We start from the raw sequence: 14,708 nt of genomic DNA, 5'->3' as shown, positions 1-14,708 counted from the left end.
CCGTCGCACCATCCAGCAGGAAGTAGCCAGAGAGATAAGGCGCCCTTCTCCCCCCCCCCCCCTTTTTTTTTAATGATTTCAGGGTCTGGAATGAAGGAGTCTTTTGGGCCTAGAAAAGAGAGTAACAGTCTCAAAGGCCCCTTGCTGAATCATCTAACTTTGGAGAAAACAAAGCATAATTTCAGTTCCATCCTGATGCTCCAGGCCAGTTGCATCTATCTGGGACTTATCACCCCCTGTCCGGAAACCTACCACCCCCTACACCCGCCCAGAAGACTTATCACCCTCTGCCCAACTATAGAGTGTCATCTCAACAAAAGAATACTTAAAATATCCCGCCTGATTGACGTTTCCCTTATTGCTTCCACAAACCTCCCTATAAGTATGAAGCCTCCCTGATCCCTCTCGGTGCTCAGCCTTGTCGTTAGGCCGACTGTCGCCCCTCCTTGCCTGAACAAAGGCAACCTACTTCTGTTGAGGTCGGCTCTCCTTTTCTGCCTGGCCGGAACTATGCCTTACAGATGTCACTGAGGGTGGTGCTTTCTGGAGATCTTTAGCGCAGCCATGGCCTGTATTGGAACGTCTTCCTCTTGGGGCTTTTGTTGTTTCCATTTTGAATGTCGGGGGCCCCCTTGGGTCGAATTTTCCGAGGAAAAAGTTTGTTGGATCCACCTGGGGAAATACAAGCATATCCTTTTCCCTGTAAGATTAGTTTCCCAGATTTCCATTGTTTCATTAACCCGTCTTGGTACCAAATGGGCAGGGGAAGAGACGTGTCCTTCAGTTCCTCAAAATGCCTTTCTGCCCTGGTTAAAATATTTCCCTGTGGCAGGTTTAAAAAATTTAAAACGAATAAAGCTGTATTAACAATAGTGATGGGTTGAGAAAATATCTTATGTTGGAATCTAGTAAAGTCTGCTCTGGATAAGGAAGACAGCAGTGTTCCTGTGTATTCCCCTTTCTTTAAGTTCTTTTTATTTGTAACTTTAGTGTGTGAGGTGCTCGTTCGACTATGTCTCGTGTCTGTGGATTATAAGGAGCACTTATAATATGTTTAATAGAAAAAGATTGTAAAAATTGTTTAAAGTATCTAGAAATATAGGCAGGGCCAGTGTCTGTTTTAATAGAACTAGGAGTTTATGGTGGAGGTTTCTGTATCTAGTAAAACAAAAACTGAATATTTAGCACCAGAGACTCTATTAATCGGGTAAGGATATAAGCAAATAACTTGAATAAGAGCATATAATTTATTTTGTTGAGCAGAATGAAATTTAGTGTAAAAGACTTTGTATTTTTTAAGAGGCCAGAAAGAAAGAAGCTTTGGCATTTTTAGTCCCATAAGAATCACCTGGGCCACTTACTGGATTTCATTTTGTTATCTAGTGCCTAGCACAGTTTCTAGGACAGAGTTGGAAATTAATAAATGTGTACATTCCTGGTATTATAGTCTAAAACTTGCAACACTAATAGTTGCAAACTTAAATGACCCTAATGGTTGTAGAATTTTCTTGCATCTACAAAAGACAGTCCTAGCTGACTGGGCTTAGGAATTTTTCTTCATCTACTTGGGACTTCTTTCCTCCTATCCCTCACTGTCAGATCCCTTGTGCTACCTGACTGCATCTATCCACAGTCTACACACCTAGTTTCTTCTTTGGCTCCAACGCAAAGTCAGAGGCTAGGAGTGAGAAGGTAATCCCCTGTGGCTACATCCCCACAGTAACACCCCCATAGGCCCCATCCTGCTCCTCACCTGAAAGCCCCTGCCATAGCTCCTGGGATGAAATGCCCCGGGTAGCCTTCCTACCTGAAGAAGGAAGAGGAACAAATACTGAGTCTAGATTTCACTTGGAAATTCAGATGATTAATGTGGGTCAGTCCTAGTCTACAGTTCATTGGAACACAGGGACATTTAGAGAAAACATTTGTGGGAGCTTAAAACTGGATTAGTTTTCCTGTTTGTTCATTATTTTTCTCATTATTATGAGTGTTAAAAAAACCCAAAAAAACCACCCAAACTTGAAATTTCACCAATGCTGGATTGTATTGAGGAGGGGAGAACTCACAAGTGCATACTCAATTTCACAGGAACCTGGGGAGCAAGGGAAGAGAATCAAGTGGGCTAGGGCCTGTGGGGAGAAACGTGCAGCTGGGGGCCGGCGGAGACCAAGTACACACAGCCTCCCAAAATGACGGTCTCAAGGGGACAGCACTCATTCTCAGCCGTTCAGGTTCTCTGCGTCTTAAGAAACTCACAACTTTGTCACTTTTAAGATAAATGATGAATGAAAATGGTAAGGGTGGCAGAGATGCAAAGCGGGGCCTGGAATGAAAGGTAACATAAACAGCACAGAAAGCAAGGGCACAGCTACACCAAGATGGAGACTCAGTGCGTGCTTCTTGCTTGTGGCACGACTACAGCTATCCAGGTTCACATGAGATGGCTCAGCATGATGCAACTTACAAATACCACATGTGCAAAATGAACCTAGAAACCAAAGAGAAACCATCACATGAAAAATGGGGGCCACAGAGGCAGGTTCTGTAAGGTTCAGAGTATGTGAGAATACATACTGAGAGTAATCCTTCCAAAATTAATGGAATGCTTTCTAACATAAATTAGAGAATAATGCTTTTTCCATTATTGACGAGTTTCAGAGATACCAAACACACTGCTTATCATGAAAATCCAGTAAAGTACGGATGACCATGAAGATAAATGAGAATCTTAATAATAATTCCTTCCTGTGTCCATCAGAAGTGACTGAGTTCAAAAATAATTACAAAGCTCCACATCATCACATCTCAAAACGATTCAAATTACGCTCCCACCAACTGTCACCCAGAGTCTACCTTGACAATATTGGCAGGAGTGGCCCATTTATTTATTTATTTTCGCCCATCTCTGGCTAAGATTTTAAAAACCCAAGTTAGGCTATAAAAGGGTAGCAGTTTCTGTCACTTAGGACATTGTCTTCTCTTGAAACCAGTCACTTGCTACAAGGAAGAAACAGATGGTAATAGAAGTTAGTGACCTTATATCCTAATTCAACAATGACAAAAAATCTTCAGGATTCTTCTATGGCATTAAGAAACATTTTTATCTTACCGAGTTCATTCATTGCATGTCTATGCTCTTCATCAAATGAAAGTTTCATTAGAACACACACAGCAGGACAGATCTGATGTTCAACAGGAGCTGGCACTGAAAAATAAAGTTGACATAAACCATAATGCTTTGTTTTCTCAAAGTAGTGATGTTTATTATACCTAAAAAATACTGAGTTTGCAGATATACTTCTCATGCATGGTAGCTTAGTGAATCAACAAGTATTTGCTGAAGAGATGAATAACTACTATACACATGGAAAGGAAAATACAGGTAAAGGGCTTTCCTTGGTTCTGTAAAAATGTTTACCCCTCACCAGCCTTTCACCAAGTCTGCTGGACTAACTCCCATGTAGGTTTATGCTATAATTCAACTAATAACTTAAAAATTATACTGGTTATTTGAAATAATAAAAACATTTTGGTATAAAACTATTTATTTATAATTTATATTTTCAAAGCTGAAAGGCACATGGCTGTATAGAAATGTATAGAGAAACCTAGTGCAACTCTAGTAGAGAAAGTTTATTATATAGACACCAGATAGTAAATAAAAATTTAAAGGAAAAGTGTCTAAGAAAATGTACTTACACATTTAGTGCTATACATAAAGTTTCAAAACTGTTACTTGAAATAAAAATTGAAACACCAAGTCTATTTTTCAGAAGTAATAGTATTTATTCTATTTAACTTGTCTGAGAACAGGTATTAAGAGCACACAATACAAGTCATTACATAATTGTGGACAGCCAAAGAAAACAATCCAGAAAGATAATGTTCTCCCAGTAAAGCAACTTATTAATTCTCCCTAGCCCTAGGACAAACAGAAAGGACATTTCTGCTATATTCTTACTGTTGAAAATTTTTTAATTTTAAATAAATTCACCTTTATACCTAACCCTAAGAGAAATCTACTAAATCTTTATAGATCAAGTTCTCATCATCAGTCTTTCTCCTGCTCCCCCAATCAAGATACTGACTCGATAGTCCTTTGCTGTGTGTATGTCTATGTGTGGGTTCTTACCAGGTGAAAGGAGGTCTTCCCTTATATACTTACTGCTTTTGGTTCTTCCTATAGGAATGAAGTAACTTATCTCCTCAAGGGTCCCAACTCCCATGATCCCTGCTCCTGGGGGAGAGGGTTTCTCCCTGAGAAAAGAGCTGGGTGGCTGATCACCCCAGCAGCTGGGGCCCCAAGGCCTGAAGACAGGCAGTGAAGTGGGAAGGACACTGGGCTGAGGGTCAGGGGGTCTGGCCTCTGGCCCTGGATCCCCCACCCACTACCTGTGAAGCCACAGGCAAGTCTTTTGGCCTCTCTGAACCTCAGTCTCTTCATCTGTAAAATGAAGATGATAATATCTTCTCTTCCTACTTCACAAGGCTGTTCTAAGGATCAAATAACAGATATAACACAGCTCTGCATCCACTGAGTAAAGCGATATGCAAATATAAGAGAATGGCTTGGTCACTCACAGCTGAAGGAACTTACGTAAAGTCACTTTCCTGAGCTTAATCTCAAGAGAAGGAGAACATAATCGCTCAAGTTCTTTCTAGATCAACTATGCTATGACTGTTTAAGTCTACTTTGATTTTCTGTTATTTTCTGGTTGTACTGTAGTGCACACAACATTTCCCTTTGCTAACTTTTTTTCCTAGGGAAATAGAGAAATTAAGCTTTAAACTATGTGAGCGGTGCAGGTGGCTAATATGAATTTCCCACTCTGATTCATAAAGACACCGTCCTAATTAAAAAACTTTTCATTTCAAAAACTTTTACATTTGCTTTGTCACATGCACCATATGGAACATACTTGGATTTTTGTCCTGGTCCATGCCTTGTTCATGGGCTTCTTGCCACTCCCAACAGGTTTCACAGTAAGCTCGTATCTGTTCCAAAAGATGAAGGACTCGGATTTCACGCCTGCCCCTCTTGTCATCAGGCTGTGAGTGAATGATGTTGTGGAGTGCTGCACTGGCCCTGGCCAGAGCCTCTTTACCGCCCCAGGAATTGCTCAACAACACAGAGTCTTTGTCATTGCCATGTAAAAGCTGGATGAGGAGAGGAAGACATCCAGACTGTCGCATGGATATACAGCTGTCTTGGGAGCTAGACATAGCTAGCAAAGTTCACGACATATCATCCTTATCATGAGTACCAAGCATTGACAACAATGAATACACCATTTCCACCTGTGGGCCAAATGAGTTTAGAAACAAAATTATGACTTTAATAGCCAAAAGCCAACACCAATGAAGTGATGAATGGGATATTAGCTGTAACTCAAACAAAAACAGAAACAAAAACAAAAATCTCTTTCCAGGATGAAGTAATGAGCGTTATTTCAAAATCCATATTGCTATAATCATTATCACCATCTTCTTTATGAGTAAATATTAGTAGTGGTAGTATATAGTTATAAGGAGACAGTAGGTTCTTGCATACCTAAACTGCTATTATCTGGATCAGTGGGTGAAAATCTGTTATCATAATGAAAGACAGTCAACTGATTTTTCTCTTTCTCACATCTCCCCCACCCACCACACACACACACACCTACCAACACATACAGAGCAAGAAATGTGGTTTATCTAAAATTCTTTACACAATTAAAAATTTTACTTTTTAAAATCTACAACCATAATCAGTAAAGAGAAAATGTTTTTTAGCAATTACTATTTACTAAGTACTGGTTCTAAGCAATTGCTAACCGTCACCAGATTATAATATTGTTAAAATTATGATATCTCCCTTATACATGTAAAAGTATTTTGTCATAAAGGGATCATATAGGGATGATCCCTGATCATATAGAGATACAAAGTCAATATTCTTATTTAATTTTTTTTTAAGCAGCTGGTAAGCATCATTACTCCCTTCCTGTAAATTCCAAGAATTTACTCAGAAGCAGATCAGAAACAGGAAATAGCACCCAGTCATCCTGTCCTGTGATCAACCGCATTTTTTAAAAGCAAGAGCTACTGTGTGAAAGTTGAGGCTATTATAGAAATGCATCATATCTATAAATTAGTGGTTCCAAACCAGGGGCAACTTTAGCCACCTTGAGACTCTTCTGGTAATGTCCTACTATTTGCAAGTGAGCTGTGTGACACAAGCAAGTTACCAGAGTTTTCTGAGGTCCAGCTGTCTCAGCTGCCAAATGGAGTAATTTACCTAATAGGGTTTTCTTTGTGAAGATTAACTAAAGTCACACATGTATACAGGACAGTAGCTGGCATTCAAAAATGTAGTAAGGTCTTAATATTATCATGCAAAAATCACTCCAAAAGGAAATGGTATTCAAGCTGCCAGTTTTCAAGCAATAGTACTCTTATATATTAAAGGTTTTCTTTACAGTAAAAACTACTCATGTTGGACAGACTGGGGTGGAATTCTAATTTAATTACCATCTTTTTGGCTTTAGTATTCTCACTTAAAAGAGGGGCAAGAATAATACATTCAAAGGGTTTTGGAAAAGATCAGAGATAGTTTACGTACAAGTCTTAGCAGTTACTGGCATATTAGTGATCCCAAGTAGTAACTATTGTGAGTTACTAAAAGGATTAAGTTTTATATTAATAATATCACTGCTACTCTAAAACTCATTTCTAATATCGACATTAGTTATGTAATGCTTTTCCTCAGAGCCATTATATTACTAAAGTAAAGAAAGAGTATGTAGAATATGCTATGAAAACAAGGAAGTATTTAGATGTAATGGAAAATATACTGTTTAAAAAATAGTCCCCGTGCTCCAAATGTAGTGCTTCAAAGGAGGCAGACACAGACTGCATGGGCAGGCGCGAGGGCCCTGGGTCAGAAAACGCTCTGTAAAGAAGGAAAGCCCAAGAAGAGCTCTGCAGGCTGGCGAGGACCCTGAGGGTCACTGTGCAGCAGGGTGGGAAGTGGAGGGCTGCACCACTGCAGCCAGGGCAGCCAGGCAGAAAGTCACGGGGAGGGGAGAGCTCAGGGGGGCGAGCCAGCTGTGGGCTGCACCTCAGGATGCTTGCAGAGACCTGGCTGTCATTTCTTTAAGAGACTGCGATGATGGAAACAAAAGAATACTTAAGCCAAAATTAAAAGAAGCATGAAGAATGTTTTAGTAGACCACTCAGAGTTCTAGCGACAAGACTCTATAATCCGTTACCTTGGTTCCCAGATGACTGGTCAGCCTTCAAGGAGCTTAATGTGTGCTACTAGAGCTCAAAACACTGGCTGTTTCATGATCTATTCGTGTACTTGACCCCTAGAAATTAAGCAAATTATAGACAGTATAATTTAGATTATAGATAAATATAGCTAGCTTCATGCTAAGATACTCCAAATGAACTGTCTTTAGGGTAAATAGCTAAATATACCATTAAAGTGTGAACATTTATAACTGCTCAAAATGAGTATTTTTATCTATAAACTTGAGTAGAATTTTAGAAAGACTGAAGGAGGAAAAAAAAAAAACTGTTGTAAAAGACAAAGTACAATGTAGAAGAAACCAAACACTGAAGACATTCTAAGAGTAATATTCTTTCCCAAATCAAAAGGCATAAAACCATATTCAGCTAAATATACACTGGCTGGAAGAAAGCCCCATTGAGTGATGAAATGCTTCCCAAGGCCCACTAGACTTCACACTCCAGGATGTCTGGCTCTAGGTGAGTGACCACACCATCGTGGTCATCTGGGTCATGAAGGTCTTTTTTGTGCACTTCTTCTGTGTATTCTTGCCACCTCTTCTTAGCATCTTCTGCTTGTTATGTCCATACCATTTCTGTCCTTTCTTGGTGCAATGCTAGTCTGTAGGAATGTAAGTGAGTAAGACACCCCCACCCTCGCTGCATATGGAACCTGGACAGGTTGCTCAACATGTAAACACACAGTGCCGTGACGAGCGCAGGTGTGCAGACAGGAGTGGCGGGCACTCAGCTCGGGATTGTAGAGTAAAGGGCTGTCTGACTGTGAACGACAGAGAGGTGTCTCCTTAAAAAAGAGGAGGGTCAGCCACACAGCAGCTCAGATGAGGCAGAGGCCCTAAGCACAGGTCACAAAGAATGTGTACGTGTGTGTGTGCCTGTGAGAGAGAGAGAGAGAGAGAGAGAGAGAGAGAGAGAGAGAGAGAGAGAGAGAGAGAGAGAGAGAGAGACACAGAGAAACTGACTCACTTGGAGATTAAGAGCTTCTTCTGATTGCAATAAGGAGGATGGAGTTGAGGGACCAAGACTCAAGATAAAGAGAGCAGGTGGGAGACTTTTAAGGAAATTTTGGCAAAGGGCTGCTTTTGATCTACAGGAGGAAATGAATGACTCCTTATGCTGAAGCAAGCATACTGTCTTTAAGGATATCTAAATACTTTGACTGTTTCTGGTAGTGAGGATGTAACACAACCCGTAAGGAGCCTTGTCTTCTAGAATTCACCACCTTGTGAACTACTCCTGTGGTTAAGTGTAGGCCAGATTTTGTGTAAGGCTTTTAGCGAACAGACTGCTATAGATATGATGAGAAGTCACTCTCAAGATAAGTTTACAAAAACTGTGGCTTCCATCCTGGACACCCTCTCTTGTTCTTCTCTGAGGGATTGCCAGATACTACACTATGAACTGCTCTTTGCAGAGGCCTTGGTGGCAAGAAATGATACCACTGGCCGACAGCCTGGACATCTCAGGCCTGCTAACAGTCATATGGTGAGTTTAGAAGCAGATCCTCCCCTCATCAAATCTTGAAATGACTGTGGCCCCAGCCAACATGGTGACTGCAGCCTATGAGAGACCCTGAACCAGAGGCACTCAGCTAAGCTGCACCAGGATTCCTGACCTACAAAGACAATAAATGGTTGCTGATTTAAGCTGCTAAATTTGTCAGGCAGCAATAGATAACTAACATATTGTTTGAAACAGAAGAGAAACAAGAGGTTACATTACAAAGCAAGGAAAAACCCATGTCTACGATGAAACATGTTCTGACATTCATTTCAGTGTAGACATCAATCACCTTTAAGCTTCAGACTTAGTATCTTTCTATATAGATTCTTGATTTTGGGACACTCTCCACTCTGCTCTCCCAAACTCTCTAGCTAGAAACCTAGATGGATTTATTATAAGGAGATTCCAAGAGAACATTCCCATACCCATACTACCTATAAGCCAGAACTTGAGTCTTGAGAATCTTTCCTGGGCCTTTTTATTATGATTAAGTCTGCACCAACATCCTTCAGAGGGACCAGAGAAGCAGTAACCTGTAAGAAATGGTTATCGTTGTTCGGTCGCTAAGCCAAGTCTGACTCTCTGTGACCCCATGGACTGCAGCATGCCAAGCTGTCCTTCACTATCTCCTGGAGTTTACTCAAACTCATGTCCTTTGAGTTGGTGATGCCATCCAACAATCTCATCCTCCTTTGCCCCCTTCTCCTCTTGCGCTCAATCTTTCCCAGCATCAGGGTCTTTTTCAATGACTTGCCTCTTTGCATCAGGTGGCCAAAGTATTGGAGCTTCCGGATCAGTTCTTCCAATGAATATTCAGGGTTGATTTCATTTACTATTGACTGGTTTGATCTCCCTGTAGTCCATGGGACTCTCAAGAGTCCTCTCCAACACCACAGTTCAAAAGCATCAATTCTTCACTGCTCAGCCTTCTTTACAGTCCAAATCTCTCATCCGTATATGACTACTAGAAAAACCATAGCTTTGACTATATGAACCTTTGTCAGCAAAGTGACACCTCTGCTTTTTAATATGCTGTCTAGGTTGGTCATAGCTTTTCACCCAAGGAGCAAGTGTCTTTTAATTTCATGGCTGCAGTCACCATTCGCAGTGATTTTGGAACCCAAGAAAATAACATCTGCCACTGTTCCCACTTTTCCCATCGACTTGCCATGAAATGATAAGACAGGATGCCATGATCTTCATTCTTTGAATGTTGAATTTTAAGCCAGCCTTTTCACTCTCCTCTTTCACCCTCATCAAGCGGTTCTTTAGTTCCTCTTCACTTTCAGCCATTAGAGTGGTATCATCTGCATATCTGAGGTTGCTGATATTCCTTCCAACAATCCTGATTCCAGCTTGTGAGTCTCCTAGCCTGGCATTTCTCATGATGTACTCTGCATATAAGTTAAATAAGCAGGGTGACAATATACAGCCTTGATGTACTCCTTTCTAGATTTTTAACCAGTCTGTTGTTTCATGTCTGGTTCTAACTGTTGCTTCTGACCTGCATCTCCTTTTCAACACACATTAGAATCAAGCACTTCTCTATCTTCTGGTCCTCCTTTATCCACCTTTCAATATCCACTGCCATCAGAGGCACTCAAATGTGTGCCGAGGGGCCCAAGAAGGACTATGCCTGGCAGTTCAATCAGTACAGCTGGGACACAGTCAATTTCAACTACACTTGCTGGGTACAAATCCCTCTTCTATTATCTACTTGCTCACTTTAGGAAGGGACTCAAAAAACAGTATTTTTCTGAGAAAACAAAACAAAACAAAGTGACTCTAAGAAGTTCACCATAAAGGTAGCAACAGTCTCCAACTCTCTGTGAAACTGTGTAAGAGGGAGAAGAAGCAAAAGAAGCAAGCACCCTCCTCACCTTGCCTTTTTTCATACAGATGGTACACGGAAGTGGCCCAACAGTAGATGAGAAGTTTCTCTTTATTAAAGTACTACAGCTAATTCTACAACCCTTAGTGAATTAATAAAGGTAGACATTAAGTATAAATGCTGTGAATATCACAAAAAGATGTTATGTGCTTTCTGGTGGAAGACCACTATGCTACCTATGAAAGTCTCAGGCATAGAATGAGGGCCTGAGACCAAATCTGATCACATTGCTAGACCCAATACCAATTTACAGGGAATACAGAAGACAGAGAGATAGGTCAAACTTCACCATGCAGATGTTCCTAGCAAAATTCAGACTATGGAAAACTTGAGAAGACAAATAACTTTGGTTAGTCAACAAATATACAGCAAAAATCTAAGAGACAAAGAAGAAATCTATAGATTAAAAGAAACTTCAAAGACACACTAACCAATCTCTGTGCATGAACTTTATCTGGCCCTTGTGTCAAATAAATTTAAAAATTATGACATTTACGAAGCAACTGCAAATTTGAAATCTGATGCTACCGAGGAACTACTGTTAGTTTCTTTGGGAGTGTAATAATGGCATAATAGTTATGTATTCTAGGTGTCCTCTGGCTGCAGGACTGCTTTAGCAATTCTGGGCCTTTTGTAGTTCCATAGAAATTTTAGTATTATTTGTTCTAGTTCTGTGAAAAATGTCATAGGCATCTTGACAGGAATTGCATTAAATCTGCAGAGTGCTTTGGGACTTCGGACAATACTACCAAGCTACAGTAATCAAAACAGCATGGCATTTGTACAGAAACATGACAGATAGACACACAGACCAAAAGAACAGGATAGAGAACCCAGAAGTAAACCCACATACCTACAGTCAGTTAATCCTTGACAAAGGAGATAAGAACACACAACGGAGAAGAGACGGTCTTTTCAGCCAGTGACACTAGGAAAGCTGGACAGCTACATGTAAATCAGTGAAGTCAGCACACACCCTCACACCATAAACAAACAAGCCCCCAAAATCCCTCAAATTGTTTTAAAGACATAAGTATAAGACATGATACCATAAAACTTCTGGAAGAAAACATAGGCAAAATAGTCTCATAGTCTCAAATTATAGCAATATTTTCTTAGATCAGTCTCCCAAGGGAAAACAAATAAAAGCAAAAATAAATAAACGGGACCTAGTCAAACTTAAAAGATTTTTTTCCAGTAAAGAAAACTATCAACAAAACAGAAACACAGCCTACAGACTGGGAGAAAATATTTGATTGACAGTCAATATCCAAAATGTACAAACAGCTCATACAACTCAGTATCAAAAAAATAAAAATAAAAAATAAAAGCAACAAAAATCAAAGGATGGACAGAAGACCTAAACAGACATTCCTTCAAAAGGCATACAGATAGCCAACAAATCATGAAAAGATGCTCAACATCACTGATTACTGAGAAATTCAAATTAAAAATGGCCACCATCAAAGCAAAAAGTCTGGAGAGCATGTGGAGAAAAGGAAATCCTTCTACACTGTTCGTGGGAATATAAATTGGTACAGCCACAATGAAAACCGGTATGGAGGTTTCTTAAAAAACTAAAAATAGAGTTACCACATGATCCAGCAATCTCACTCCTGGGCATAAATCCAAAAAAGATGAAAACTCTAATCTGAAAAGATAAATGCACCCAAATGTTCACAGCAACACTATTTATATTAACCAAGACATGGAAAGAACCCAAGTACCCATCAACAGATGATGGTTTTAAGAAGATACAATGGTTTAAGAAGTCACAAAAAAGAATGAAATACTGCCACTTGCAGCACCATGGATGGAGCTAGAGAATGCCATACTAAGTGAGGGAGTCAGACAAAGACAGACATTATATGAGATCACTTATATGTACAGTCTAAAAAATAATACAAATATATCTACATACAAAACAGAAATAGACTCACAGACACAGAAAACAAACTTACGGTTACCACAGATGACAGAGAAGGACAAATTAAAGGTATGGGATCAACAGATATAAATAATCCAAAAAATATGTATATGTTACTGAATCACTTTGCTGTAGAGCTAAAACTAACACAATAATGTAAATCAACTGTATTTTCAATTTAAAAGAAAGTATTCTTAGACACAGAAAACAAACTTATAGTTATCAAAGGGGAAATGGGAGGAGGGATAAATTAGGAGTATGGGATTAACAGATACATACACTTTGATATATATAAAATAAACAAGGATTTACTTTATAGTATGTGCATGTGTGCATGCTAAGTCGCTTCAGTCACATCCAACTCTTTGTGACCCTATGGACCATAGCCCGCCAGGCTCCTCTGTCCGTGGGATTCTCTAAGCAACAACACTGAAGTGGGTTGCCATGCCCTCGAGATCTACCCAACCCAGGGATCAAACCCGCAGCTCTTTTGTCTCCTGCACTGGCAGGCAAGTTCTTTACCACTAGCACCACCTGGGAAGCCCTAGGGAATTTTATTCAATATCTTGTAATAACCTAAAATGGAAAAGAATTGGAAAAATACAATATAACTGAATCACTTTGCTGTATACCTGAAACTAACAATGTTAGGAATCAACTACATTTCAATTAAAAAAATGTTATATTCTGTAAATACACAGTGAAGTATTTAATATTTAAGCAAAAAATGATGATGTCTGGGATCTTTTCCAAAAATAAAATCAGAGGACAAAGTATATAGGGTACCTGCAGATTACTCTATTACTCTGTTTGCCTCTGTATATATTTGAAATTTTCCATAATAACAGTTTTAAAAACATATTATTGGCAGTGGAAAAGGTTCTCCTACCATTTCATCTCTTTCCCAGTCTTGTTTGAACTTCATCACTACTTACTGGTTGTCTCACTAGAGATCTGGTTCTAAACATTAAATGGAAAAGCTGAGATCGATTCATAAATGAATTACACATAAATTTATATACTAAGCAAGTAGGGATCTAGCCCATATAATTTATTTCTAGCTTTCTCTTTTCATTTAACATTCAAGGGAGATTAATCACAGATCAAAAATCCCTCTTTCTAGAAGGGATGTTAGTTATCCCTTCCAACCTACATATATTCATTGCTATTATCTACTATTTATTTATCAGGGACTGTGGGGATATAAAAATGAATAAAACTGGAAAGAATCTTTGTCTTTCTGGAGCTTACAATTTAGTAGGGAGAACAGAAATAACCACATAAATAAATATAAAACTGCAAATGTGGTCTTCAAGGTGAGAAGAACAAGCGAGGACAGCCTGTAATAGGATGTGAACAGTTCAAGCCTCTTGAGAGAAATCACGCTAAAGTTCAGACACACACAAACTGCTGTTAACTGAGTGAAGTGGGATGAGAAGGCACAAGAGGGAACGGGCAGATGGTGTGCAGGCTGCAGCAGAGGAAGCCGTCAAGGGGAAGTCCTGAAGGGCCAGTGTGGCAGGCGTGCTGAGAGCAAAGGGTGACAGACAGCTGGCAAGTTTAGGCAGGAGCCAGGTTATACAGGTCGTAGTAAGGCTTGTCTTTTTCTGAGAATCAATGGATGCCAACAAAGGATTTTACCAAGAGGGTGATTTACTCGTGAAAGATCATTCTGGCAGAGTGGCTGTGGGCAGGAAACCAGGTGAGGTACAATGAACTTCCTTCCCCAAGGGCACTAGGGCAGGAGCTTGATGGATCATATTACTGTGATTCTGAGAAAGTCAAAGAGATTATTTTCAGTTTTGTTAGTGTCAACTGTTTTGTCTCTGGAGCAAATAACAAAAGAAATGAACAAACCCCAAGAGTCTGACAGGTAAAGGGATTTTGGCATAACTGGATCACAGTCTCACAGACACACCTCTTATCTACATTAAGATCTGGAAGTAGCTGTAGCGTCATTAATGTGATTTTGGTTTTTGTCTTGTAAGTTTGTTATGATTTTATCGCACACTAAAGTCTTACATTTTTAAATGAAGCCTATGGTTCTTTTATGGTTTCCTACTCACTTCATGATTATAAAAACTCTATGCT

General features: G+C 39.7%; 1 long non-coding RNA gene across 1 annotated transcript; it reads right to left on the bottom strand.

The window, feature by feature from the left end:
* Window positions 1-221: 221 nt before the first annotated feature.
* LOC136155267 (uncharacterized) lies at window positions 222-3,444 on the bottom strand. The gene is made up of 3 exons (XR_010660753.1): window positions 3,110-3,444; window positions 1,754-1,807; window positions 222-672 (listed from the first exon to the last, which is right to left on the bottom strand). It is a non-coding gene; the product is annotated as an uncharacterized lncRNA (long non-coding RNA).
* Window positions 3,445-14,708: the final 11,264 nt, after the last annotated feature.

Source organism: Muntiacus reevesi, unplaced genomic scaffold (assembly GCF_963930625.1).
Source record: "Muntiacus reevesi unplaced genomic scaffold, mMunRee1.1 SCAFFOLD_55, whole genome shotgun sequence".
Lineage (NCBI taxonomy): Eukaryota > Metazoa > Chordata > Mammalia > Artiodactyla > Cervidae > Muntiacus > Muntiacus reevesi.
Note: the sequence above shows the minus strand (reverse complement) of the source record. Positions and strands in the feature narration are given on the sequence as shown.